The 25,035-nt window shown below is 41.0% G+C and overlaps 1 long non-coding RNA gene across 4 annotated transcripts; it reads left to right on the forward strand.

The window, feature by feature from the left end:
• The first annotated feature begins 52 nt into the window (after positions 1-52).
• LOC143856771 (uncharacterized) lies at positions 53-25,035 on the forward strand. 4 transcript variants are annotated; one of them, XR_013238344.1, is made up of 3 exons: positions 53-190; positions 24,278-24,370; positions 24,692-25,035. It is a non-coding gene; the product is annotated as an uncharacterized LOC143856771 (long non-coding RNA). The 4 variants fall into 4 exon arrangements; XR_013238346.1 differs by lacking the exon at positions 53-190 and adding an exon at positions 23,093-24,176 and having other exon boundaries at positions 24,675-25,035; XR_013238345.1 differs by lacking the exon at positions 53-190 and adding an exon at positions 23,093-24,176.

Genomic DNA, 25,035 nt, shown 5'->3' on the forward strand with positions numbered 1-25,035 from the left:
TCCTACGTTTTTTTTTAAAATGACATCATTATCCCCCCTCAAAACGTAGAAAGAGGAATATAGGGCTTTTTAAACTTTTCTCTTCTCTGCTTCTCTCTCTCCCAAAACGAGATTCCAATCTAGGGTTTATGTTCAAAGAGAACACCCAACGAAGGAGCTAGGATTTTTCCCTCTTCTTCAACCCAAAAAGGTCAGCCCCCTCTTTCTTTACTATTTTGTTTTTTTCCCTCGTTTTTCATTTTTCCCCTCTAGGGTTGGGTTTTTTTCATTTTTCCCCTCTAGGGTTTGTTTTCACATCTCAGAGAGCTATTTATGTTTTTTTCTTCTATTTGGAGATGGTTTTCATCTGTAAAAGAAAATTTTACGGATGAAACAAATTTTACCCCCAATTTTAAAGTAGAAAATGAGTGAGATATTTGTTTTGCTCACAACAAAAGAAACATAGCCTGTAAAAGAAACAGCAACATTGGAATAAAACATTGTTGTTCCTGTACTTCTTCAAATATTAAAAATGGAAAGTATATTGTAATGTAAAGGAATGCTTCAATAGGGCAAAACCCCATTGTAATCCAATGTAGAGCGCCCACTATGGCATAGTGTGTCCCACTTGTGATTGACCCAAACCGTTCATTTGAGAGGCCTTGCTTTTGGATATCCTATGGCCCAATAATTGCGTCAATCGTGCAACTATACCATCAAAAAATGTGTTCTTTTCTGTTGAATGTGAACAGTGACCCAATAATCGTACATCAAATGGATTATGGGTCAGATCAATCATACTCATTGTGCCCTTGTGGGCACACCCATAGTTAGCAAAACGTGATATGGTAGAAAAAAAATACAACGTGTTTAATACATTTTAAATGAAATATAAAATGGTGGCCTTACAAAACATGTGACTTGACTTTTTGCTAGCTATGGGTCCCCAATTGTGAGCAATGAAGAAACATGGAAAGGAATATGTGGCAGGGTCTCATTTGAAATAGACAACTGTTATAAAAAATGATAGTAATGTACTAATTGAAATCTTGTGTGCTTCGTTGTGTTAAGGTACCAAAAATGACTGATTCTTCATCACATGCTTGTGGGGTTCACGTCAAAGTTGTTGGTGCTACGTCCTCAGGTTTTGTAGATGACACTGTGTTGCAATCTTGCGGCTTAACAATCACTGATGTAAATGCAAATAGGTTAATTTTGGTTGGTGGGGGTGAAGAAACTGTAGTAGATGTTTATGGTGATGGGAATGATGAGGAGACTGTAGAAAATAAGCCTTTTCTTGGCCAGGTATTTGACATAGGTGAGGATGCATATCATTGTTATAATGCGTATGGTTTGGCTAAAGGTTTTGGAGTACGAAAATCCAGTACAGCCAAGTCAAGGGTAATAGAAGAAGTGATTTCTAGGAAATATATATGTGACGAGGAAGAAAAGAAAGATCCAAATGCCAAGCGAAGTGCTGGTAAGGAAGTAAAGGAACGTCGCATTGTCAGAGTTGGTTGTGAAGTGAGGATGGTCATAAAATTAAGAGATAAGAAGTGGTTAGTAACAACCTTTGAAGACAAATATTGCCATGAACTTACCTCTCCTCTTAACCAACTCCATAAGACAAAGACTGTTAAGAATTTGATAGATTCTTTCCATGGCATAGGGATGATGCCTGCTGGTATTGTGAAGAGTGTTAATGTTGTATCTGATAGAGACCTAGGTGTTCTCTCAGCGAACCAGGTGCAATCCCATTTGCAAGTAAAGAGGAAGAGCAATATGGGCCAAGACGCTGTCAATGTGGCCAACCATTTCCAGTGGAGACGAGCAGAAGACCCGGACTTCTTTTTTTCTATGGAGTTAGACATAGATGGGACGATGAGGTCCATGTTCTGGGCAAATGCGAGGGCGAGTGATTCTTACATTACCTTCAGTGATGTTATTGTGTTCGATGTGACGTACAAGACCAACCGATATTTAATGCCCTTCACACCATTTACAGGAGTCAACCATCACAGGCAGTTTATCCTGTTCGGATGTGCACTCCCAGCTGATGAGACCGATGAGACATTCACGTGATTATTTGAGCAGTGGCTCACATGCATGTATGGGAAAGCTCCAGGAGCTATCATTGCAATGCGAAATGCGATTAAGACTGTCTTCCCAAATACCCGTCACCGATTCTGTTCGTGGCACATTGGCAGGCACTTAGTTAAGAATGTTGTAGCAATGAGAGAGGCAGAGAGTGAGTTTTAGAAAGACTACAATCATTGGTTTTACTCAAATGAAATAGATGAATGTGAGATTGAATGGGCTAAATTAGTTCAGAAGCATAAGATTGATGAGAAGCATTGGCTATCCAAGTTGTGGGAGCTTAGGATTCATTGGGTGCCGGCATATGGGCGAGGTACTTTCACTGCAGGCATGACTTCTAGTCAGCGCAGTGAAAACATGAATGCTTACTTCGATGGTTTTGTAAACCAAAAGACTTCTCTGCATGATTTCCTAGAGCAATACGAGAAAACGCTTGCTGACCGTGGTAAGAAGGAAACAGAGGAAGATTTTAAGTATAAAAATTCAAAGGCTACAATGATAACACTAAGTCCATTGGAAAATGAGGCTGCAAAATACTATACAAGGGCTATTTTTGGGCTATTTCAGGCGGAGCTTAAGAGAAGTTATGATTATTGGTGTAAGAAGCTTAGGAAGGATGGGAATGTCACAACATACAATGTAGTACGCATGGATGGTGATTTTGAAACCAAAAAAGGACATATTATTCTATATAGCGATGCCGAATGTGTAAATGCGATTTGTGACTGCGTGATGTTCGAGACTTCAGGTATATTATGCAGACATATACTTAAAATATTCGAGAAGAAGTGTTTAACTGTTATTTCTGAGGGTTACATATTTAGGAGATGGATAGTTGATGCACGATATCAAGTGTTGGGTAAAGTTCCTACAAGGGAACAAGGTAGGGAAAAGGGCGTAACTCCGTTAAGGAAGTGGTTTCTAAAGGCAAAACAACGAAGACTGGACGAGGAATCTTATAATGATGAGACTCTTTTCAACAAGATACAAGAAATGTGCGATGCATTGTTGGCGGAAGTCGATCAAAAGAAGAAAGAGAAGCAAAGTCAGTCAGAAATCATTGGCAGCCAAGTGCAGTCGAACTTTGTTTGTAGTCAAATACCGGAGATAACTATCCGAGACTATAGACACCCCATTTTGACCGTGCCCTTAACCTTTCAATTTTATGCAAAACCCCATCAAATGAATGATTTAGGGTCCCAAACTTCACCCTAGGCTAGCTTTGGGTCTCATCTGAACCCCCGCAAAATTTCGTCGAAATCCGAGCACGTTTTCCTAGCGAACGAGCTAAGACGGTGCCGTAGCGTAAACCAGAAAAGGAGGGTGAATTATCCTTAGCGGTACAAATCCAAATCCGAATAGGACATGATTGTTTCGTGCGCCTATCAAGATTTGCGCAACCGCGCGCTTTATCAAAATGGAGTGTCAATATCAATTTTTTAAAAAAATGCCTATAAATGCGAAATTCAAGGTCGTTTTTTAAAAAAAATTATTTTCTTAAACTGAAAATGAGAGAGAACGAGAGAGTGAGAAATTGTGGACCCCTATCCGAGAGGGGCGGGGGGATGTGCCCCCACGCGAGTCTCTGGATCATCCACGTGAAGGAGAGCTCCGCCAAGGAACTCTCGAAAGAGTGCCCCTCACAGCATGAGCGGCGATGTGAAGTGAGATACCTCTCGATTCGGGGACTAGCCCGGATTCGAGACGTACCTTAAACAAAGAAAGAGTCGCCATCCAAGGAAGTGGGCCCTGGATCCCATGCTGTGCTCTGTCGCAACGGATAACCAGAGATATAAAATAGGGTTCGTGCCTGATGACGAATGGGGAAGGGATTAGGCGCCCCCAATTCGCCCAAGTGCTAGCACCTGGTCTCTTATGCCATTTATTATTAATTTTGAAGAGTTTTGGGCGAAAATCATGCGAAATGGGAACGAATATCTCCGAGATAACGTCTAGCTAATCATGCATGTCTCGGAGATGAATAAGAAGCACACACAAAAGAAATGAAAGATATGTCGCCTAAGAATAGCTAGGTTATGAGTGCCATGCCTGATTGGTGTCTAAATTCTGGTGGGCAAACACATGCATGCTACAGCTAAAGGTATAAGATCTGTACATAAAAATAAGAAAACACAGCAAAACACACAACACAACACGACTCGACACACGACCCGACACGACAAACCCTAGACTCTAATGCAATACTTGACTCGGACCAGGATGGCCATCCATCCTAGCTGCACTACGTATCCCGGCCTCGGGAAGAATCAGAGCCAACGTAGTTCGGTGCCCTATTCTAAACTACGATGCCTAAAACTCTAGGACCGCTATCCTAGACTCGATCCACTAGACTCGACTGATGTTTAAAGCTTTTTGTGCGATTGCTTAAATTCAAGTGGATTGTAATTTTTAGGACTCTATATGCCCTAACTAATGCAAGTTGATTAGCCTTAAGCTAATGCAGGTGAGCCCTATATCCTATGTGTATCTAGGCTGTGCATTCTAAGGAAAACCATGGGTTGACTATATGCTTCCTAGTCTAGCCATCGGTTCGACTAAATGTCTAACCGATCGACTTGAGGCCTCCTAACTCTAGGGACACTCACACGACAGGACACACCACATCAATACAAATCAAGACCGACTCCTAACTCTAAAACACCCTAAATATCTAGGACAGACTCCTAACTCTAGGGGAAGATCTTTTTGAAAAGGTTTTGAAGTTTTTTGTATTTTTTGGAGGTTTTGAAGTTATGAAAAATGGTGAAAGTTGTGAGAAATATTTACAAAAAATGGTGACTGAAAATGGTGAAAGGGTGTAAAAATGGTGTCTAAAAATGGTGACTGAACTCAGGGTGCCAGCAGCACGCCTGAGCTGCCTACGTACCCCTCAGCTAGGGATCAAGCCATCCGTAGTTCGGACCGAATTCCTAACTACTCTGCACATGACTCAAGATTTTTTGAGATTTTTGATTTTGATTATGTTTTTGGATTTTGAATTGTTTTTGAGATGTTTTTGAATTTTCAAGTGTTTTTTGGAATGTTTTTGTTGTTTTCAAGTATTTTTGAAATGTTTTTATTGTTTTTTGACACCAGAGAATAAAATCCTATCATCATACGGGTAGGGAGACTTCTGGAATCCCGCAAAGGTTGGATAGCATCCTATGCTTTGCGGGGGAACGAACAGGAAAATAACTCGGCAAGGGTTGGACAGCATCCTATACCTTGCAGGAGCGGGTAAAGATCACGACTTGATGAGAGGATGGACAGAATCCTAACCCCTATGATGATAGGAAAAACTCCTGGACTGACTGAAGGACTGACTCCTGTGCTGAAGACTGTTATAATTACTATTCACGACTACTATTCACGACTACTATTCAAAGCTACTATTCAACAGTACTATTCAACAGTACTATTCAAAAGTACTATTCAAAAGTACTATTCACAGTAGGACCTACCAAGTACTATTCATACATCGGCGGGCCCCACACAAACGGGTCCCACATCGGCGGGCCCCACATCAGCGGGCCCCACATCAGCGGGCCCCACATCGGCGGGCTCCACACAGCGGGTCCCACATCAGCGGGCCCCACACAAACGGGTCCCACATCGGTAATTGGAAACGAAATAACAATTAAATATTCCACCGAAAGAAAAATAATAATACTTAATTAATAGTAATCATCGCGGTCAAAAAAATTAATAATTTAATAATATTAATAACCGACAAAAATAATAATTTAAATAAAATAATCATTACGGTCAAAAAACAATAATTAATCACCGACAAAATTAATAATTTAATAATATTAATCGACGAAAATAATGATTTAATAATATTAATCGACCTGGTACTGTTCACGCAACCTTTACTATTCACGAAAATAAAAATTTAATCCTATTACTATTCAAACAGCTGTTACTATTCTCGATAATTTAATATTAATAATCAACGAACAGTCAAACATGCAATGATGAAACGACAAAAAAAATTAAAAATAAATAAATAAATAAACATAAAAAATGAAAATACCTGAGCGTAAGGGTGGCCGGAGTTGGGGCCGGATTCCGGCACAGCCGGTCGGAGGTGGTGATGATCGGACTCCGACGAAATTTCTGTCGGAGAAGAAGATCCTTCTCTCTCTCTCTGTTCTCTCTGCAGATCTCTCCTTCTTTCTTTTTTTTTCTTTTTTTAAAAATAAAATAAAAAAAAAAAAAAATAAAAAAAAATGAAGAATAAGAAGTTGGAAGTGGGGTGGAGGAGATGGTGGTAGGGCTGGAAATGGCCGAATAGTGGTGGTTTGGGTTTTACAGAGGAGAAAAGGGGAAAATGAAGGAGAAGGTGGAGATGGTTCGACGGTGGTGATCGGATTCCGGCAAGCTTGCCGGAATCAATGGAGGTGGTGGCTGTTGGTGGTTGTGATTGGGTGAAAGCTCGATCGGAGGTGGTGATGAGGGAAAATATGGGCGGCTCCGGTGGGATGTGGTCGGAGGAGTTGGGTTGCAGAAATAGGATGGAGGCAAAGATGAGGTGGTGGCCGATCCGATCGGAGCTCCGGCACCGTTGCCGGAGGAGAAGCTCTCTCTCTCTATCTTTTTTTGTCTTTTACCAATGAGCTCTCCCCCTTTCGTTTTTGATTTTTTTTTTATATAGGTTAAAATAACCTGTTGATATCCCCGCACCCCCATTTGATGGGCGCACAAAAATGATAAGGCGCGCCCGTAACCTTTGTCCCATTCGGTCCAGGTTCGGCCCCACCCAGGATAAATCACCCCCCTTCTGCGCATTTACACTACAGCACCGTCTTAGCTCGTTTGCTAGGCAAACGCGATCGGATTTCGACGAAATTTTGCGGGGACCTAGCTGGGACCCAAAGCTAGCCTAGGGTTAAGTTTGGGACCCTAACTCATTGATTTGATGGGGATTTTTGCAAAACTGGAAGGGTTTAGGGCACGGTCAAAATGGGGTGTCTACAGATGCCCCTCTTTGGCAGAGCGCGCTTGTCGCGCGAATGTCAAAGCTGAACAGACAACACATTTTGACTGGCCCAAGATTTCGAACAGAAGGGATGCAAAAGGGTGGCGAGATGGATCGACGAGACACATTCTCATCGAGAAGGAATGATAAGATGAATTGACGAGACAGAATCTCGAAAAGAAAACTGAGATGGACTCTCAAGTGGTAATGAGACAGACTCTCACACAATGCAGAATGGAATGATTAGACAGCATCTATTTAAGCCATTCAGGGATTTGGAGATTGTAAAGCGGAATGATTAGACAATATCATGATCAAACCTAAATTTGGATCTGGGACAAGCGAAATGATTAGACAGCATCTTGATCATTCCTGAATTGGGATCTGAGAAGACAGCATCTTAACAGATGAACACAGCGGAATGATTAGACAGCATCATGATCAAACCTGGATTGAGATTTTGAGAAGACAGCATCTTGACAGACGAACGTTGCGGAATGATTAGACAGTTATCATGATCAAACCTGGGATCTGAGAAGACAGCATCTCGACAGATGAACGAAGCGGAATGATTAGACAGTTATCATGATCAAACCTGGATTGAGATCTGAGAAGACAGCATCTTGACAGACGAACGTTGCGGAATGATTAGACAGTTATCATGATCAAACCTGAATTGGGATCTGAGAAGACAGCATCTTGACAGATGAACAAAGCGGAATGATTAGACAGTTATCATGATCAAACATGGGATCTGAGAAGACAGCATCTTGACAGATGAACGAAGCGGAATGATTAGACAGTTATCATGATCAAACCGGGATTGAGATCTGAGAAGACAGCATCTTGACAGACGAACGTTGCGGAATGATTAGACAGTTATCATGATCAAACCTGAATTGGGATCTGAGAAGACAGCATCTTGACAGATGAACGAAGCGGAATGATTAGACAGTTATCATGATCAAACCTGGGATCTGAGAAGACAGCATCTTGACAGATGAACGAAGCGGAATGATTAGACAGTTATCATGATCAAACCGGGATTGAGATCTGAGAAGACAGCATCTTGACAGACGAACGTTGCGGAATGATTAGACAGTTATCATGATCAAACCTGAATTGGGATCTGAGAAGACAGCATCTTGACATATGAACGAAGCGGAATGATTAGACAGTTATCATGATCAAACCTGGGATCTGAGAAGACAGCATCTTGACAGATGAACGAAGCGGAATGATTAGACAGTTATCATGATCAAACCGGGATTGAGATCTGAGAAGACAGCATCTTGACAGACGAACGTTGCGGAATGATTAGACAGTTATCATGATCAAACCTGAGATCTGAGAAGACAGCATCTTGACAGATGAACGAAGCGGAATGATTAGACAGTTATCATGATCAAACCGGGATTGAGATCTGAGAAGACAGCATCTTGACAGACGAACGTTGCGGAATGATTAGACAGTTATCATGATCAAACCTGAATTGGGATCTGAGAAGACAGCATCTTGACAGATGAATATAGCGGAATGATTAGACAGCATCATGATCAAACCTAAATTGGGATCTGAGAAGACAGCATCTTGACAGATGAACACAGCGGAATGATTAGACAGCATCATGATCAAACCTAAATTGGGATCTGAGAAGACAGGATCTTGACAGATGAACACAGCGGAATGATTAGACAGCATCATGATCAAACCGAAATTGGGATCTGAGAAGACAGCATCTTGACAGATGAACATAGCGGAATGATTAGACAGCATCATGATCAAACCTGAATCGGGATCTGAGAAGACAGCATCTTGACAGATGAATATAGCGGAATGATTAGACAGCATCATGATCAAACCTGAATCGGGATCTGAAAAGACAGCATCTTGACAGATGAACACAGCGGAATGATTAGACAGCATCATGATCAAACCTGAATCGGGATCTGAAAAGACAGCATCTTGACAGATTGACAACAGCGGAATGGGTGCTCTAAGGGAGACTTTAGTGAGGTGCTCTCAGGGAGACTTTGGTTGGGTGCTCTCAGGGAGACTTTGGTGAGGTGCTCTCAGGGAGACTTTAGTGAGGTGCTCTCAGGGAGACTTTGGTTGAATGCTCTCAGGGAGACTTTGGGTGGGTGCTCTCAGGGAGACTTTGGGTGGGTGCTCTCAGGGAGACTTTAGTGAGGTGCTCTCAGGGAGACTTTGGTGAGGTGCTCTCAGGGAGACTTTAGTGCGGGTGCTCTCAGGGAGACTTTGGTTGGGTGCTCTCAGGGAGACTTTGGTGAGGTGCTCTCAGGGAGACTTTAGTGAGGTGCTCTCAGGGAGACTTTAGTGAGGTGCTCTCAGGGAGACTTTGGTTGGGTGCTCTCAGGGAGACTTTAGTGAGGTGCTCTCAGGGAGACTTTGGTGAGGTGCTCTCAGGGAGACTTTAGTGAGGTGCTCTCAGGGAGACTTTAGTGAGGTGCTCTCAGGGAGACTTTAGTGAGGTGCTTTCAGGGAGACTTTGGTTGGATGCTCTCAGGGAGACTTTAGTGCGGTGCTCTCAGGGAGACTTTAGTTGGGTGCTCTCAGAGAGACTTTGGTTGGGTGCTCTCAGGGAGACTTTAGTTGGGTGCTCTCAGGGAGACTTTGGTTGGGTGCTCTCAGGGAGACTTTAGTGAGGTGCTCTCAGGGAGACTTTGGTGGGGTGCTCTCAGGGAGACTTTGGGTGGGTGCTCTCAGGGAGACTTTAGTGAGGTGCTCTCAGGGAGACTTTGGTGAGGTGCTCTCAGGGAGACTTTAGTGCGGGTGCTCTCAGGGAGACTTTAGTGAGGTGCTCTCAGGGAGACTTTGGTTGAATGCTCTCAGGGAGACTTTGGGTGGGTGCTCTCAGGGAGACTTTAGTGAGGAGCTCTCAGGGAGACTTTGGTGAGGTGCTCTCAGGGAGACTTTAGTGCGGGTGCTCTCAGGGAGACTTTGGTTGGGTGCTCTCAGGGAGACTTTAGTGAGGTGCTCTCAGGGAGACTTACACGGATGATGCCTCAGGGGTCTTACATAGATGGGATGCCTCAGGGGTCTTACACAGATAGGATGCCTCAGGGGTCTTACATAGATGATGCCTCAGGGGTCTTACACAGATGGGATGCCTCAGGGGTCTTACACGGATAGGATGCCTCAGGGGTCTTACACAGATGATGCCTCAGGGGTCTTACACAGATGGGATGCCTCAGGGGTCTTACACGGATGGGATGCCTCAGGGGTCTTACACAGATGATGCCTCAGGGGTCTTACACAGATGGGACGCCTCAGGGGTCCTACACGGATGGGATGCCTCAGGGGTCTTACACAGAAGGGATGGATATTTCTTTTGATTTTGATTGATTGATTTATTGATTCAGATTGATTCATTTGAAAATTGCTTTGTCTCTTGCCGAGAAAATGGGATTGCGAGTTCTTTGCTGAGGACCAGACTCACATGATCTGCTGAGGTTCTGAGTATTGATCATTTCTTCTGAGAGAACTGAATTTTGCTGGAGATTGAAGGCTGCGTGAGCAAATTCTAGACTTCGCTAGGGAAACTGATTTTCTTGGAGAATTGACTCTTCTGAAGAGTGGAATCAACTGAGGAGTTTAGAGGTTTGGCTTGAGATGTGCTCGTACCCCTCTTATCTTAACTTGCTGGAGGCCTTATTACTGATTGCCTTTGTGTGCTTGACATCTTTTATGACGCGAGTCATAAAAGATGCCCCTAGTATATTGTGTTTCCATGACAGGAGTTTTAAGGAGGCAGGACAATGATGGTTGAAGAAAAGATGTTTCATTTCATGAAGGCTTGAGGTTGCACAGTTTTTTTTTGTATGGAGAGAGTAGGACAATCACCATGATGGCTGGGTCTGAGAATCCCTTTTTTTTGCATTGCTCACTTTTGGAGGCTTAAGGTCTCTGGTAGGTTTGAATAAGATGTCTCTCGCCCCTTCTGATACCTAAACCAGGATTTACTCTGAATTTTCTTTGCATTTTGGAGGACACGCTCCCATTCTTCCAGCACCCGACAGTTTGGACTTTGCAAGGAGAGGGAACACAAATATGGAGGAACAGATTTCCAAGGACTCAATCAAAGAAGACTCTTTTTGCTTTAAGGACTCGACTCGCTTTCGACTCACTCTTGGATCTGATGTGTTATTTTTCAAGGGTATGGCTTAGCCACTCTTAGAGTATTTCGAAGACCATGTCAAGAGGCACTACTCTCCTCTTTCGGTGTTTCCGTCATGGTTATTATCCCTTTCAAATTGCTCGGTTTCAATGCCCCTAGTTTAGAGGAATGTTAAAGTAATCTTGCTGGCACTACTTGGACTCCGAGATTTTGCCCTGGTTGAAGACTGTTTCTCCATCTCGATGATTCGCTTTTTCGTTGGAAGTCATTGCCATTGACCAGATTGCCTTTTCAGGTTTTCAATCTGACGGACCGCTTGCCCTAACTTTTGCCTGGTTCGCCCTTTCGGGTTTTCAATCCAGCGGGCTTGATACCCTAACTTTTGCCTAAGCTGACTTTTCAGTTGTCAACTTAGCGGGTGAATGACCCTAAATTTTGCCTAGACCGCCCTCTCGGGTTTTCAGCCTAGCGGGTCTTCAGACTCCGTCTCTTTTTCTTCTTGACTTTGAACCTCTGCTTGTTCACCAGAAGGACTTTTCTAGGTAGGCTTGGATTCAAAAGGGTTGGGTATTTCTTTTGGATTTCAAAGTTTCGACCGAACCTTGATCGGCCAGGTTGCCTAAAGTATCCCAAAAATGGAGGATCAGGTCCGCGTAGTTCGCTGGGGTTTGGAACACAATGATTTGGCTTTAAGCTCAAAGGTTGAAAGGGAATAATGTGACTTTTATTCCAAAGGTTGAAAGGGAATAATTTGACTTTTATTCCCAAGGTTGACCGAACCTGAATTGATCAGGTTGCCTACGTACCCCCGAAGAGTTGGGGATCAGGTCAGACGTAGTTCGAAACGAACTACCCCTGGTTTGTGGGTGTTTGAAAAGAATGTTTGATTTTGTTGAGGCTCAAAGGTGTTTGCAAAAGGATTTTTTTTTTTTTAAAAAAAAAAAAAAAAAACTTGGGATTTTGGCATTTAAGGCTCAGGCGTCCAAGGATGGCCTTCTGGTGTTTTGGCATACAAGCTTTTTGAATGGCTAAGGTTCAATGGCTTTGAACTTTTTTTTTTTTTTTCTTTCTCTTTTTTTTTGAGGAGTCCGGCGGCATTTCCTGGCAAGACTTCATCTGCACTGTGCAAGCTAGACTGATTGAATTCCCACTTTTTCTTTGGGATCTCGCACTGATATTCGGGATTCTACGGCTCTGGGTCTTCTATGAATGCTGAAGATGATTTTGAAATTTTCAATCCATTTATCGACTCTGCTTCCTGCGATTCTGACGTTCTTGAGGAGTTGACGTGGGGCATGCTCCCTTCTCCTTTCTTCTCTGGATTCTATCTTATTTTTCTTTGTTCATTCTGATTTTAATTTTTTTGCTTGGATGTGGGGAATGCCCCTACACCTGGAATGTTTTAACTGGAAATTCCATCACAATTTATAGCCCAAGCATTCTTCTTGGGGTTCATGTTCTATGCTCATGACTTTGTTGTCTGAAAGTCTTCTCTCAATTTTTCATTCATTGCATTTGATGTCTGGTATTCTTCATTTGAATTTTTTTTTTCTTTCGACCTGATGTCTGAAGCTGAGGGTGACTCACGTTGAACAGTGCCAAGGCACGCTTCTGATTTATCCTCATAGGACCAAGCAACACTTCCTTGAACCCTCTAAATAGGTTTATCGACTCTTTGCACTCTTCGGGAGATTTTGCCAATCCTTATTTCCCGAGTTTCGGATTTCAATTTCATCTTCAAGTGGCTTTGCTCGACGCTCTTCCTCTCGTTTGATTATCTTTCAAATCTCGAGGAGAATTTCATCGGCATCCTCATTCGAGGAGGGTGTCTTAATTTGTTTATTAACATTAGATCCAAGAGTGAACATATACGAGAATATTGACGACACTGGAATCAAATGTTCTTTTCATTGAATGTTTGAAGTACATACAATGATTTTTGATGCGCCACGATAGGCTCTCCATCAAATTCAGCAAAAGATTGGACATTGGCTCACAATGAGAGAGACCAATAAACACAACGTACGTAGAATTGATATTGGCATGGTTAGGCTTACCAACTTTGACAGGAGGGTTGGTATACACTCTTCCAAACAAATTTCAAAGATGAGACACTTCATCGGAGGCAACGGATTGGCGCTGAAAGTTCAAGGACAACGTGCCTTCATTGATAATGATTGGAGAGAGCAATCCTGGAGTTAGAATCTCAGAAGAGAGGGCCTCTTTGGTTTCTGTTGATCCAGCTCAAATTGTCCTTTAGCACCTGACAATGGCAAGGCTTTCTCTGGTATAATGTTTTCAAGGAGTTCAAGCTCTGACATTTTTCTTTTCCCTTCCTAATCATTTTCCAGCCCAGAGGTGGTATAGGTAGAGGTGGTAAGATCTGTGAAGGGTTGAATGAGTTGAATGGTTCCCATGGTGGGTGAAAGAAGTGCAACACGGTTATGTGCAGGGTTCTCAGAAGCATTTGAGTTCGAGAAGACTGAGGGGATCCCCGTCTATCAGGTCATGGATGTCATCACCATCTCTCTCATTTCTCTCAAGACGAGACTTTCAGCATACTCAGCCATCTGGGCAATGTGAGAGGAAAAAGGTATAGCGGGCTAGACCAAGCGAGTTTAGAGATGAAAGCTTTTTGGGGTTGATGGTAAACGAGTGACTAAGACTCCTGTCATGGACATCATAAACACTAGGCTCAATGAGAATTAATCCCATAGCAATGTAATGTGCAAGTTGAGACAAAAGGTAGCGCCAACACATCCTTCCCTTGGATCAAAATCCGACAGCTTAACGGTTGTGCATGAAGATGTGGTACGACAAGTACATGGTTTGTCAACAAGCCTAAAAGGATGATGACCACACTCAAGGTATTTGGAGAAAATTCGGCAGCATAACGGCTATACCAGGAGATGTGGTAAGGTAAGCACATGGTTTGTCAATGAACCCAAAAGGATAATGATTACGCTCAAGGGTTCTAAAAAAAAATTGGCAGCATGACGGCTATACTAGGAGGGTCTCAGCAACTAAACATGAAGAGTATGCCGTCATGGTCAAGATAAAGCAGGGTTCTCAGCAAGAACACACACTCCGATAATGATAATGGCAAGATAGACTCACAATCGACATGTGGAACACGGTCTGATCAGGATCAATCAAATGATCAAGCTCACGGAAGACAGATCATGACTAAAAGAGCCAAGAATCTGATGATAATCCACAGAATGGATAGATGGGGAAAATTGATTAGATTAGAAGGAAACCTAACTAAGAAGCAAGCCCTAATCTAATAATAAATATATACATATATATATATATATATACATCCTAACCAGGGGCACCAACCCTAGTCTAACTAGCGGAGTCAAGGAAGTCTCGACTCAAGACAGACTGATGAGTGTACTAGGACCGTTGTAGCCATGTCAAAATGAACTACCCTAGTCTACAAAGGGGACAAAGCTCCTAACTCTAGGCTCCACACGTGTGAGCAACACATGTTCGTCCTATATGAGTACATATATATAGTGTCCTAGCAAGGGTTCCCTAATTTTGGTTCTAAAGGGAGCAACTAATATATATACATAATATAATGAAATGAAAGTAGGGCCCAGGCATTTCTGCAGGGTACTATGCCTATGACCATACCCTTGATGTATAACGCCAGCACACCCGGCATTATACAGAGTATGTTCATTGCTCATCGGCTGCTGTAGAACACCAGCACACCCAGTGTCTACGGCTGCAGCTCTGGCGCATAGCTCGGAAATAGATACAACGGCTCCCATCTGGTGCGCGTCATATCTATTCCCTGAGGCCAATAATGAAAATAATGAAAGAAATAAAGAATATGACAATGCATGATGTGCAGTGTGTGAATCCCTTGTTTTATTTACGCACCTAATTGGTGCCCCTGGATTTCTAACGATAAAGTTCCCATTTAACTTGGTTTTGACCCAAATTTCTTCAAAATTAATAAAAATGGCATTTTTACAGAGTTAGGCAATGTTCCAAGAAATCCCCAGCAGAGTCGCCAGTCTGTGGACCCCTATCCGAGAGGGGCGGGGGGATGTGCCCCCACGCGAGTCTCTGGATCATCCACGTGAAGGAGAGCTCCGCCAAGGAACTCTCGAAAGAGTGCCCCTCACAGCATGAGCGGCGATGTGAAGTGAGATACCTCTCGATTCGGGGACTAGCCCGGATTCGAGACGTACCTTAAACAAAGAAAGAGTCGCCATCCAAGGAAGTGGGCCCTGGATCCCATGCTGTGCTCTGTCGCAACGGATAACCAGAGATATAAAATAGGGTTCGTGCCTGATGACGAATGGGGAAGGGATTAGGCGCCCCCAATTCGCCCAAGTGCTAGCACCTGGTCTCTTATGCCATTTATTATTAATTTTGAAGAGTTTTGGGCGAAAATCATGCGAAATGGGAACGAATATCTCCGAGATAACGTCTAGCTAATCATGCATGTCTCGGAGATGAATAAGAAGCACACACAAAAGAAATGAAAGATATGTCGCCTAAGAATAGCTAGGTTATGAGTGCCATGCCTGATTGGTGTCTAAATTCTGGTGGGCAAACACATGCATGCTACAGCTAAAGGTATAAGATCTGTACATAAAAATAAGAAAACACAGCAAAACACACAACACAACACGACTCGACACACGACCCGACACGACAAACCCTAGACTCTAATGCAATACTTGACTCGGACCAGGATGGCCATCCATCCTAGCTGCACTACGTATCCCGGCCTCGGGAAGAATCAGAGCCAACGTAGTTCGGTGCCCTATTCTAAACTACGATGCCTAAAACTCTAGGACCGCTATCCTAGACTCGATCCACTAGACTCGACTGATGTTTAAAGCTTTTTGTGCGATTGCTTAAATTCAAGTGGATTGTAATTTTTAGGACTCTATATGCCCTAACTAATGCAAGTTGATTAGCCTTAAGCTAATGCAGGTGAGCCCTATATCCTATGTGTATCTAGGCTGTGCATTCTAAGGAAAACCATGGGTTGACTATATGCTTCCTAGTCTAGCCATCGGTTCGACTAAATGTCTAACCGATCGACTTGAGGCCTCCTAACTCTAGGGACACTCACACGACAGGACACACCACATCAATACAAATCAAGACCGACTCCTAACTCTAAAACACCCTAAATATCTAGGACAGACTCCTAACTCTAGGGGAAGATCTTTTTGAAAAGGTTTTGAAGTTTTTTGTATTTTTTGGAGGTTTTGAAGTTATGAAAAATGGTGAAAGTTGTGAGAAATATTTACAAAAAATGGTGACTGAAAATGGTGAAAGGGTGTAAAAATGGTGTCTAAAAATGGTGACTGAACTCAGGGTGCCAGCAGCACGCCTGAGCTGCCTACGTACCCCTCAGCTAGGGATCAAGCCATCCGTAGTTCGGACCGAATTCCTAACTACTCTGCACATGACTCAAGATTTTTTGAGATTTTTGATTTTGATTATGTTTTTGGATTTTGAATTGTTTTTGAGATGTTTTTGAATTTTCAAGTGTTTTTTGGAATGTTTTTGTTGTTTTCAAGTATTTTTGAAATGTTTTTATTGTTTTTTGACACCAGAGAATAAAATCCTATCATCATACGGGTAGGGAGACTTCTGGAATCCCGCAAAGGTTGGATAGCATCCTATGCTTTGCGGGGGAACGAACAGGAAAATAACTCGGCAAGGGTTGGACAGCATCCTATACCTTGCAGGAGCGGGTAAAGATCACGACTTGATGAGAGGATGGACAGAATCCTAACCCCTATGATGATAGGAAAAACTCCTGGACTGACTGAAGGACTGACTCCTGTGCTGAAGACTGTTATAATTACTATTCACGACTACTATTCACGACTACTATTCAAAGCTACTATTCAACAGTACTATTCAACAGTACTATTCAAAAGTACTATTCAAAAGTACTATTCACAGTAGGACCTACCAAGTACTATTCATACATCGGCGGGCCCCACACAAACGGGCCCCACATCGGCGGGCCCCACATCAGCGGGCCCCACATCAGCGGGCCCCACATCGGCGGGCTCCACACAGCGGGTCCCACATCAGCGGGCCCCACACAAACGGGTCCCACATCGGTAATTGGAAACGAAATAACAATTAAATATTCCACCGAAAGAAAAATAATAATACTTAATTAATAGTAATCATCGCGGTCAAAAAAATTAATAATTTAATAATATTAATAACCGACAAAAATAATAATTTAAATAAAATAATCATTACGGTCAAAAAACAATAATTAATCACCGACAAAATTAATAATTTAATAATATTAATCGACGAAAATAATGATTTAATAATATTAATCGACCTGGTACTGTTCACGCAACCTTTACTATTCACGAAAATAAAAATTTAATCCTATTACTATTCAAACAGCTGTTACTATTCTCGATAATTTAATATTAATAATCAACGAACAGTCAAACATGCAATGATGAAACGACAAAAAAAATTAAAAATAAATAAATAAATAAACATAAAAAATGAAAATACCTGAGCGTAAGGGTGGCCGGAGTTGGGGCCGGATTCCGGCACAGCCGGTCGGAGGTGGTGATGATCGGACTCCGACGAAATTTCTGTCGGAGAAGAAGATCCTTCTCTCTCTCTCTGTTCTCTCTGCAGATCTCTCCTTCTTTCTTTTTTTTTCTTTTTTTAAAAATAAAATAAAAAAAAAAAAAAATAAAAAAAAATGAAGAATAAGAAGTTGGAAGTGGGGTGGAGGAGATGGTGGTAGGGCTGGAAATGGCCGAATAGTGGTGGTTTGGGTTTTACAGAGGAGAAAAGGGGAAAATGAAGGAGAAGGTGGAGATGGTTCGACGGTGGTGATCGGATTCCGGCAAGCTTGCCGGAATCAATGGAGGTGGTGGCTGTTGGTGGTTGTGATTGGGTGAAAGCTCGATCGGAGGTGGTGATGAGGGAAAATATGGGCGGCTCCGGTGGGATGTGGTCGGAGGAGTTGGGTTGCAGAAATAGGATGGAGGCAAAGATGAGGTGGTGGCCGATCCGATCGGAGCTCCGGCACCGTTGCCGGAGGAGAAGCTCTCTCTCTCTATCTTTTTTTGTCTTTTACCAATGAGCTCTCCCCCTTTCGTTTTTGATTTTTTTTTTATATAGGTTAAAATAACCTGTTGATATCCCCGCACCCCCATTTGATGGGCGCACAAAAATGATAAGGCGCGCCCGTAACCTTTGTCCCATTCGGTCCAGGTTCGGCCCCACCCAGGATAAATCACCCCCCTGCTGCGCATTTACACTACAGCACCGTCTTAGCTCGTTTGCTAGGCAAACGCGATCGGATTTCGACGAAATTTTGCGGGGACCTAGCTGGGACCCAAAGCTAGCCTAGGGTTAAGTTTGGGACCCTAACTCATTGATTTGATGGGGATTTTTGCAAAACTGGAAGGGTTTAGGGCACGGTCAAAATGGGGTGTCTACAGAAATCCCCCCAAAATCCGAAACCCTAAACCATGCTCTTCTTCTTCTCCGGCAAGGCTCCGGTCGACATCCTCTTGCTATTCATCTTCTTTATTCTTCTGTAGAACCTTATGTTTTTCTCCATACCCTTGTGTCAAACCCTAAATCTCAGATTTCTAAACCCTAACCCTTCGTGCTAATCTCCGGTCAGATCCTGGCAAATCTCCGGCCATAGCTCCTTATTCTTTGTCTATTGTTAATTTTGCTTTCCTTATTTCTTCCTTTCATGATCTCAAATCCTAAATCTCAGATTTTTAACTCCAAACCCTAATTTTTTTTTACTCCGGTCAAGAGTCATCTTCTCCGGCCAGATTCCGGTCGTTCTTGTCGACGGCGAGCTTTTCTTTGCTGAGTTTTCCTCTTGTGGCTTCATTAGCTCCTTTTCTTCTTCCTCATTTCTTGTTTTGAAATCCTAGTTTAGCTTAGTAATCATGGATTCGAGTTTTTTTTTTTTAACCTTAATAATCTGCGATCTGTCTTTTTTTTTTCTTTTTCAAAGCCTTTGATCTACTAATTTTCAAGCTTTAAATTCTGGAATCTTACATTGAATTTTAGGATCTGTTGTTTTCCTAGCTATAGGAAATCGATTTAATATCTTGATTGAGAGCTGTTTATATTCATCAAAATTTCACTTCAATCAGTAGATGTGAGTTTTAGAAAAAGAAAATTTGAGATCTTGAGCAAAGAAATCAAGCTCGGATCTGAAGGTTCTCTGAAAAATTACATCATCATCTATTCACTGGAGAATTCTTCCTCTGTAATTGTGGTGAAAATTTCAATCAAGTAAGTTTTGTTTATTTTCTATAATTTTGTTTATATACATGAAAATTCAAAGCATGTATACTGTACCTTGTTTATCTGCACTTATTACATGTTCTAATTTAAGGCTGTAAGATTGTTGAGAATTATGATGTGAATTTGGGGGCATGGATTAGTCTAGGTAATTTGGTGGCTTAATAGTGATTTTTTTTAAAAGATTATTTTTTGATGGCTATTAGAAAGGTCTTATACATCAGTGTTACTTTCATCTCATTGTAGCAGCACATTTTTTTTTATGACCTGTGTGTTATTCTCCTTGTTCTTCTAAGTCACGGGTCCTCATTTTAGTGATATAATTGAGGAGAATATGATCCTTTGATTCAATGTAATTTCTGAATTTAAAATGAAACACTAGAGATTCAGGTGATTATTTGTTAACCTGTATTGCCGATGAAAATTAGTATGAAAGTGTTGAACTGTTTTATTTTTGATATATTTTCTTAAAATGGTTGGTAAAATCTGATGCTCTCTGTGAATGTTAGAATGAAATAATGATTGATATTGTTTCCCCATGACACATCAGTTTAGTGGTTGATTTAGCTTGTTGAATATAACATGTCGATATGGGTTGTGTACCCACGCTGTTTGCATTTTTTGTTTTACTTAAAAGTCTTAGACAACACTTATACTTAGTTTTTTTTTTATCTCAATGTAATTCCTGTGGTTATCACTATTTTTACCCAAATGTCCACTTGTATCACTAGGTTCCATTGATTGTGCAGACTTGCCCTATTTTAGAAAACTAGTTTATGATAGCCTCCACAATTTTTTTTAATATATATTGGCAGCCCTCACTCCCCTTGATAGTAGCAACCCTCACATTTTGATAGTGGCAGCCATCCCCTTGATAGCAGCAGCCCTCACATTTTGATATTGGCAGCCATCCCCTTGATAGTAGCAGCCCTCACATTTTGATATTGATAGCCCCCATACCTTTGTGACAATAGCAGACCTCATTGTGTTGTGAAATATGGCAATGCCCATAGCAGCCCCCCTTTTTGTTAATTCGGTTATGGTGATGTCTATAACAGCCCTTGTTTTATTAAAACTTGATGACACCCATAGCAATTTTTTTTAAGGTGGTACTCATGGTAACTTAACCTTTTATTGATGGGTAAAAGTACTGTTATGCTTGTGTATAAAATTTTCATGGTGGTCAGTACGGTTTGGTTGTACCATGAATTGAAGTTGAGGCCTATGATAGTTTTTTTTGTTTTGTTTTTATTACAGTTTAAACAAGTCCAAACTCTGTTGATTTTTTTTTTATATAATTTAAATATTCTCAGTATGCATAGTCTTGTAATCATATAGATAGTTGGGAGTCCCTCAAGAAATTAGCCTTATCATGGTCATTGAATCATTTAATACTGCTTTGTATAAATTGGAATTTGGGAGGAGGGAAGTAAAATATCTTATATTAAATTTGAGGTCTTCTGTACAAATTATAAGTTTACTCGGTCAATTTGATTATTGTCTGGTAAGAGTTTGAGTATAGTATTGAGGTGTTGACTACTTATTTGGTTCATTTGTCTCCTATTGAAAATTGTGAAGGGTCAAGAGGAACTTCTAATATCTAGTAAAGTAATATGAGAGTTTGTTTCATGGTAAAGTAATATGAGAGTTTGTTTCATGGTAAAGTAATATGAGAGTTTGTTTCTAGTAAAGCAGTAGAAACTTTTCGTCGTGACTGCTTACTTAATATAGTTTTCCTAGTTGAATATTCATATATGCAGCCATTAAGTGCTAATTCTTCATCATATTTCACACGGTAGTAAATATAATTTGATCTTTGTGAACTATTATTTCTAAGGAAATGTATTGCTCAAAGTATATGTTGTTTTGTTTATCTTATCATATCTACACTAGTTCTTAGATTTGATTGATAAAACCAATTTTCTTCAATCAAGTTATGTATGTTCTAATTCTAACAAAAATATGTATTGCATTTGTTCAATTGCTTTGTTTCATTTAATATTTCTTCTTTATAATTTTGGAGGGCGATGAAGGAGTCATCCCAAGCCCATCTTTAGGAGACTAGCCTAGTCCATATAGCGTTCCCCTCTATTTTCTTTCCTTCTAGAAGATTCTCTAAATTTTTAGACAATCCTCTATCATAGTACAGGGCTCTTTCAGTCTTATTACCTTGCTTGCCTTCTTCTTTTGATGAAAGGTTTTGTCTCATTTGTTTTAGGGATGTCACCTCCTTTAAACATGTTTTGTCTGATTAGCGTTTCACCTGTTTGTGAGCATGCTAGTTTACTTGTTTGTGACCACGCTGGTGTACCTGTTTGTGAACACACTAGTTTACTTGTTTGTGAATCACCCTTGTGTACTTGTTTAGCATCTTTATCTCGGAATATGTTTCGAACTACGTTGGCTTGATCTTCTTTTACGAGGTACGTAGTGCAGCTTGGGATCCATATCCCTAGTCCAGCCAAACCTTGTAAATAGTATTTTAAACCTTTTTCAAAAACCTTGTTTTCAAAAGATCTTCCTCTAGAGTTAGGAGTTTGTCCTAGATAGCGAGTTTTAGAGTTAGGAGTTTGTCTTTGATTTGTTATGTGCTTGTTTGTGTTTGTTTTAGAGTTAGGGGTTTGTCCTAGAGTTAGGAGCGCCTCCGTCCGGTCAGTTGGCGATCCACATCGTCGACTGATGACTAGAATAGGATGTGTTAGTCCCCCCTTTGTTTTTCTTAAGAAATACAGCCTAGTTACACATAGGTTGTAGGAACCACCTGCATTAGCTTAGGGCTAACTTGCATTTAGTTAGGGCATATAGGGTGTCCTAAAATTCACAATTCACTGAAACTTAAATGATCGCACAAGAAGCTTTAAGAACTAGTCCAGTCTTTTAGATCGAGTCTAAGATAGAGGTCTAGGTGTCTTAAGCATCATAGTTTAGAATAGGTGCGAAGAACTACGTTACCTTGATTCTCGTGGAGGCGAGGATACGTAGGCTTCTTTGGATGAATATCAGATCATCTAAAGACTCGGGCTGAAGCATTAGAGTCTTAGGTTTTGTTGATAGTACTTTAGGGCTTGTGTTTGCATATTGATGTTGATTTTCGCATAGGATCATGATAGCGTGTGTTCATTTCCTTGTTTACCTACTTGCTTAGTTGTAGCTCTACCTGCTTAGCTGTAGTTCTCGCATGCTTAGCTGCAATTCTCTATCGTTATTAGGTTATTGATTATTATTTCTTTACTATCATCTACTGACATTTGCTCATTGCGCAGGTTTATCTTAGCTGTAACACTTTACGGTATTACTGCATTCTTTATCTGTCATTTACTGCTTTCTAGATGAGATGTGTTAGGATTTTATATTAGGCGCTATGTATTCGCCCCATTGTAGATAGGCGCTATGTGCACGCCATAGGTTTTTATTATTGGAATGGCTATCTGTCATTTACTGCTTTCTAGATGAGATGTGTTAAGATTTTATATTAGGCGCTATGTATTTGCCCCATTGTAGATAGGCGCTATGTGCACGCCATAGGTTTTTATTATTGCAATGGTTATCTGTCATTTACTGCTTTCTAGATGAGATGTGTTAGGATTTTATATTAGGCGCTATGTATTCGCCCCATTGTAGATAGGCGCTATGCGCACGCCATAGGTTTTTATTATTGCAATGGTTATTTGTCATTTACTGCTTTCTAGATGAGATGTGTTAGGATTTTATATTAGGCGCTATGTATTCGCCCCATTGTAGATAGGCGCTATGTGCACGCCGTATGTTTTTTATTATTGCAATTGCTATATGTCATTTACTGTTTTCTAGATGTGATGTGTTAGGATTTTATATTAGGCGCTATGTATTCGCCCCATTGTAAATAGGCGCTATGTGCACGCCGTAGTTTTTTTTATTTCATTATTCTGTTATTTGCCAGGCATTTTATTTATTCCTTATTTCATTTACTATTCATGATTAATTGTTAATTTTAGATTTCCTTTCCTGTACAGACTTATACCTTCAGCTGTAGCATGCATGTGTTTGCCCATCAGAACTTAGACACCAGTTAGGCATGTCACACACAACCTAGTTGTCATTAGGTGACACATCTTTTATCTTACTTTATGTGTGTTTATTATTTCATCCCCGAGTCATGCATGATTAGGTAGACGTTCACTCGGGGATATTTGTTCCCATTTCATATGATTTTATCTAAAATTCTTTGGAGCTAATAATAAATGGCATAAGAGACCAAGTGCTTGCACACGGACGAATTGGAGGTGCTCTTAAGACCTTCTCCATTCGTAATCAGGCACGAACCCATTCATTTCTGGTTATCCATGGTATACAGAGCATATTTTTTTAGGATCCATGGCCGTATACCATGGATGGCGACTCTGAGTTTTGTTTTGTTTCGAGAGTTCCTTGGTAGAGTTCTCCTTCATGTGTGGATGATCCAAGACGTCGCTGGGGGCTCGTCCCCCACCTCTCTCCCGGATCGGGGTCCACAGAGACCCACCAGTTGTGAAGACCAAGGGCCGCCCAAAGATTGCTTCACGGATGAAATCTTCAATAGAGACCTCCCAAGAAGAACCAAAAAAATGGAAGTGCTCTTATTGGGGGAAAATGGGTTATTATTTGACAACTTGTGAGAGGAAAGTTAAGGACGAACAAAAACGAAAGAAACAGAAGGTTTGGAGGCTTTTTTTTTTAAATTTACAAATGTAAAGATTGTCTTCTTTTATGTTGCAAATTTTTAAACCATGTGAGTTAATGTTTATTTTTGCCTATAGATGCATATACTGGAGGAGATGAGTACAAGGGAGGAGGGGGAGGAGGAGGAGGAAGAAGAAGATATTGCATCCTGATATTGCTCATTTAGCTAGGTATGTGATATTGCTCTAGTTATCTGATATTGCTCTTCTGTGCCATTGTTAAAAAAAATCAAAATAAAGTTTTGTTTTCCTTATTTGAATGCTACTTTGTTTCGAATTTTGAGAACCATTGATTTATTGTAGTCAAATTTATGATAAAAAAATAACAGATTGTTTAGTCCAAAACTAATTATTAGGTTGAACAATGTACATTTGAGTCCATTATTAGATTTCTGTTTAGTCCCTTATGTTTCAGAATTTGAGAACCATTGAAATGTACAACCAGTTGATTAGAGAGATAATATTTTTTTCCTAGTTGTTTACTCAATGCAGGTAGTACAAGTGCCATGGAATGGATGATGAAGCTCCAAGGCTGCTCGAGGGTTCGTTTTGAAGGCTCCTGGAAGGCTATTTGAGGGCTATTTCAATGAAAATGACTCACATTAGTGGATTAGCAAGTTGTTTTGTATAATTTAGAGTAGAGAGAATCCAATTTGTACATCTTCTGACATTCTGTAATTGAACTTTAATGCGTATTTAAGTTTTATGTTATCGTTATAACTATATGATGTAAGGATCAGGTTTTACATTTCAACAGGTTGTATATGAATGACAGGTTGTTACAGGTTTTAGATTTGAACAGGTTGTATCCGAAATAGGATATTCGTTTTGTTGTC

Source organism: Tasmannia lanceolata, unplaced genomic scaffold (assembly GCF_043159265.1).
Source record: "Tasmannia lanceolata isolate RefF3 unplaced genomic scaffold, GAP_Taslan_0.1 ptg000023l, whole genome shotgun sequence".
NCBI classification, from domain to species: Eukaryota; Viridiplantae; Streptophyta; class Magnoliopsida; order Canellales; family Winteraceae; genus Tasmannia; species Tasmannia lanceolata.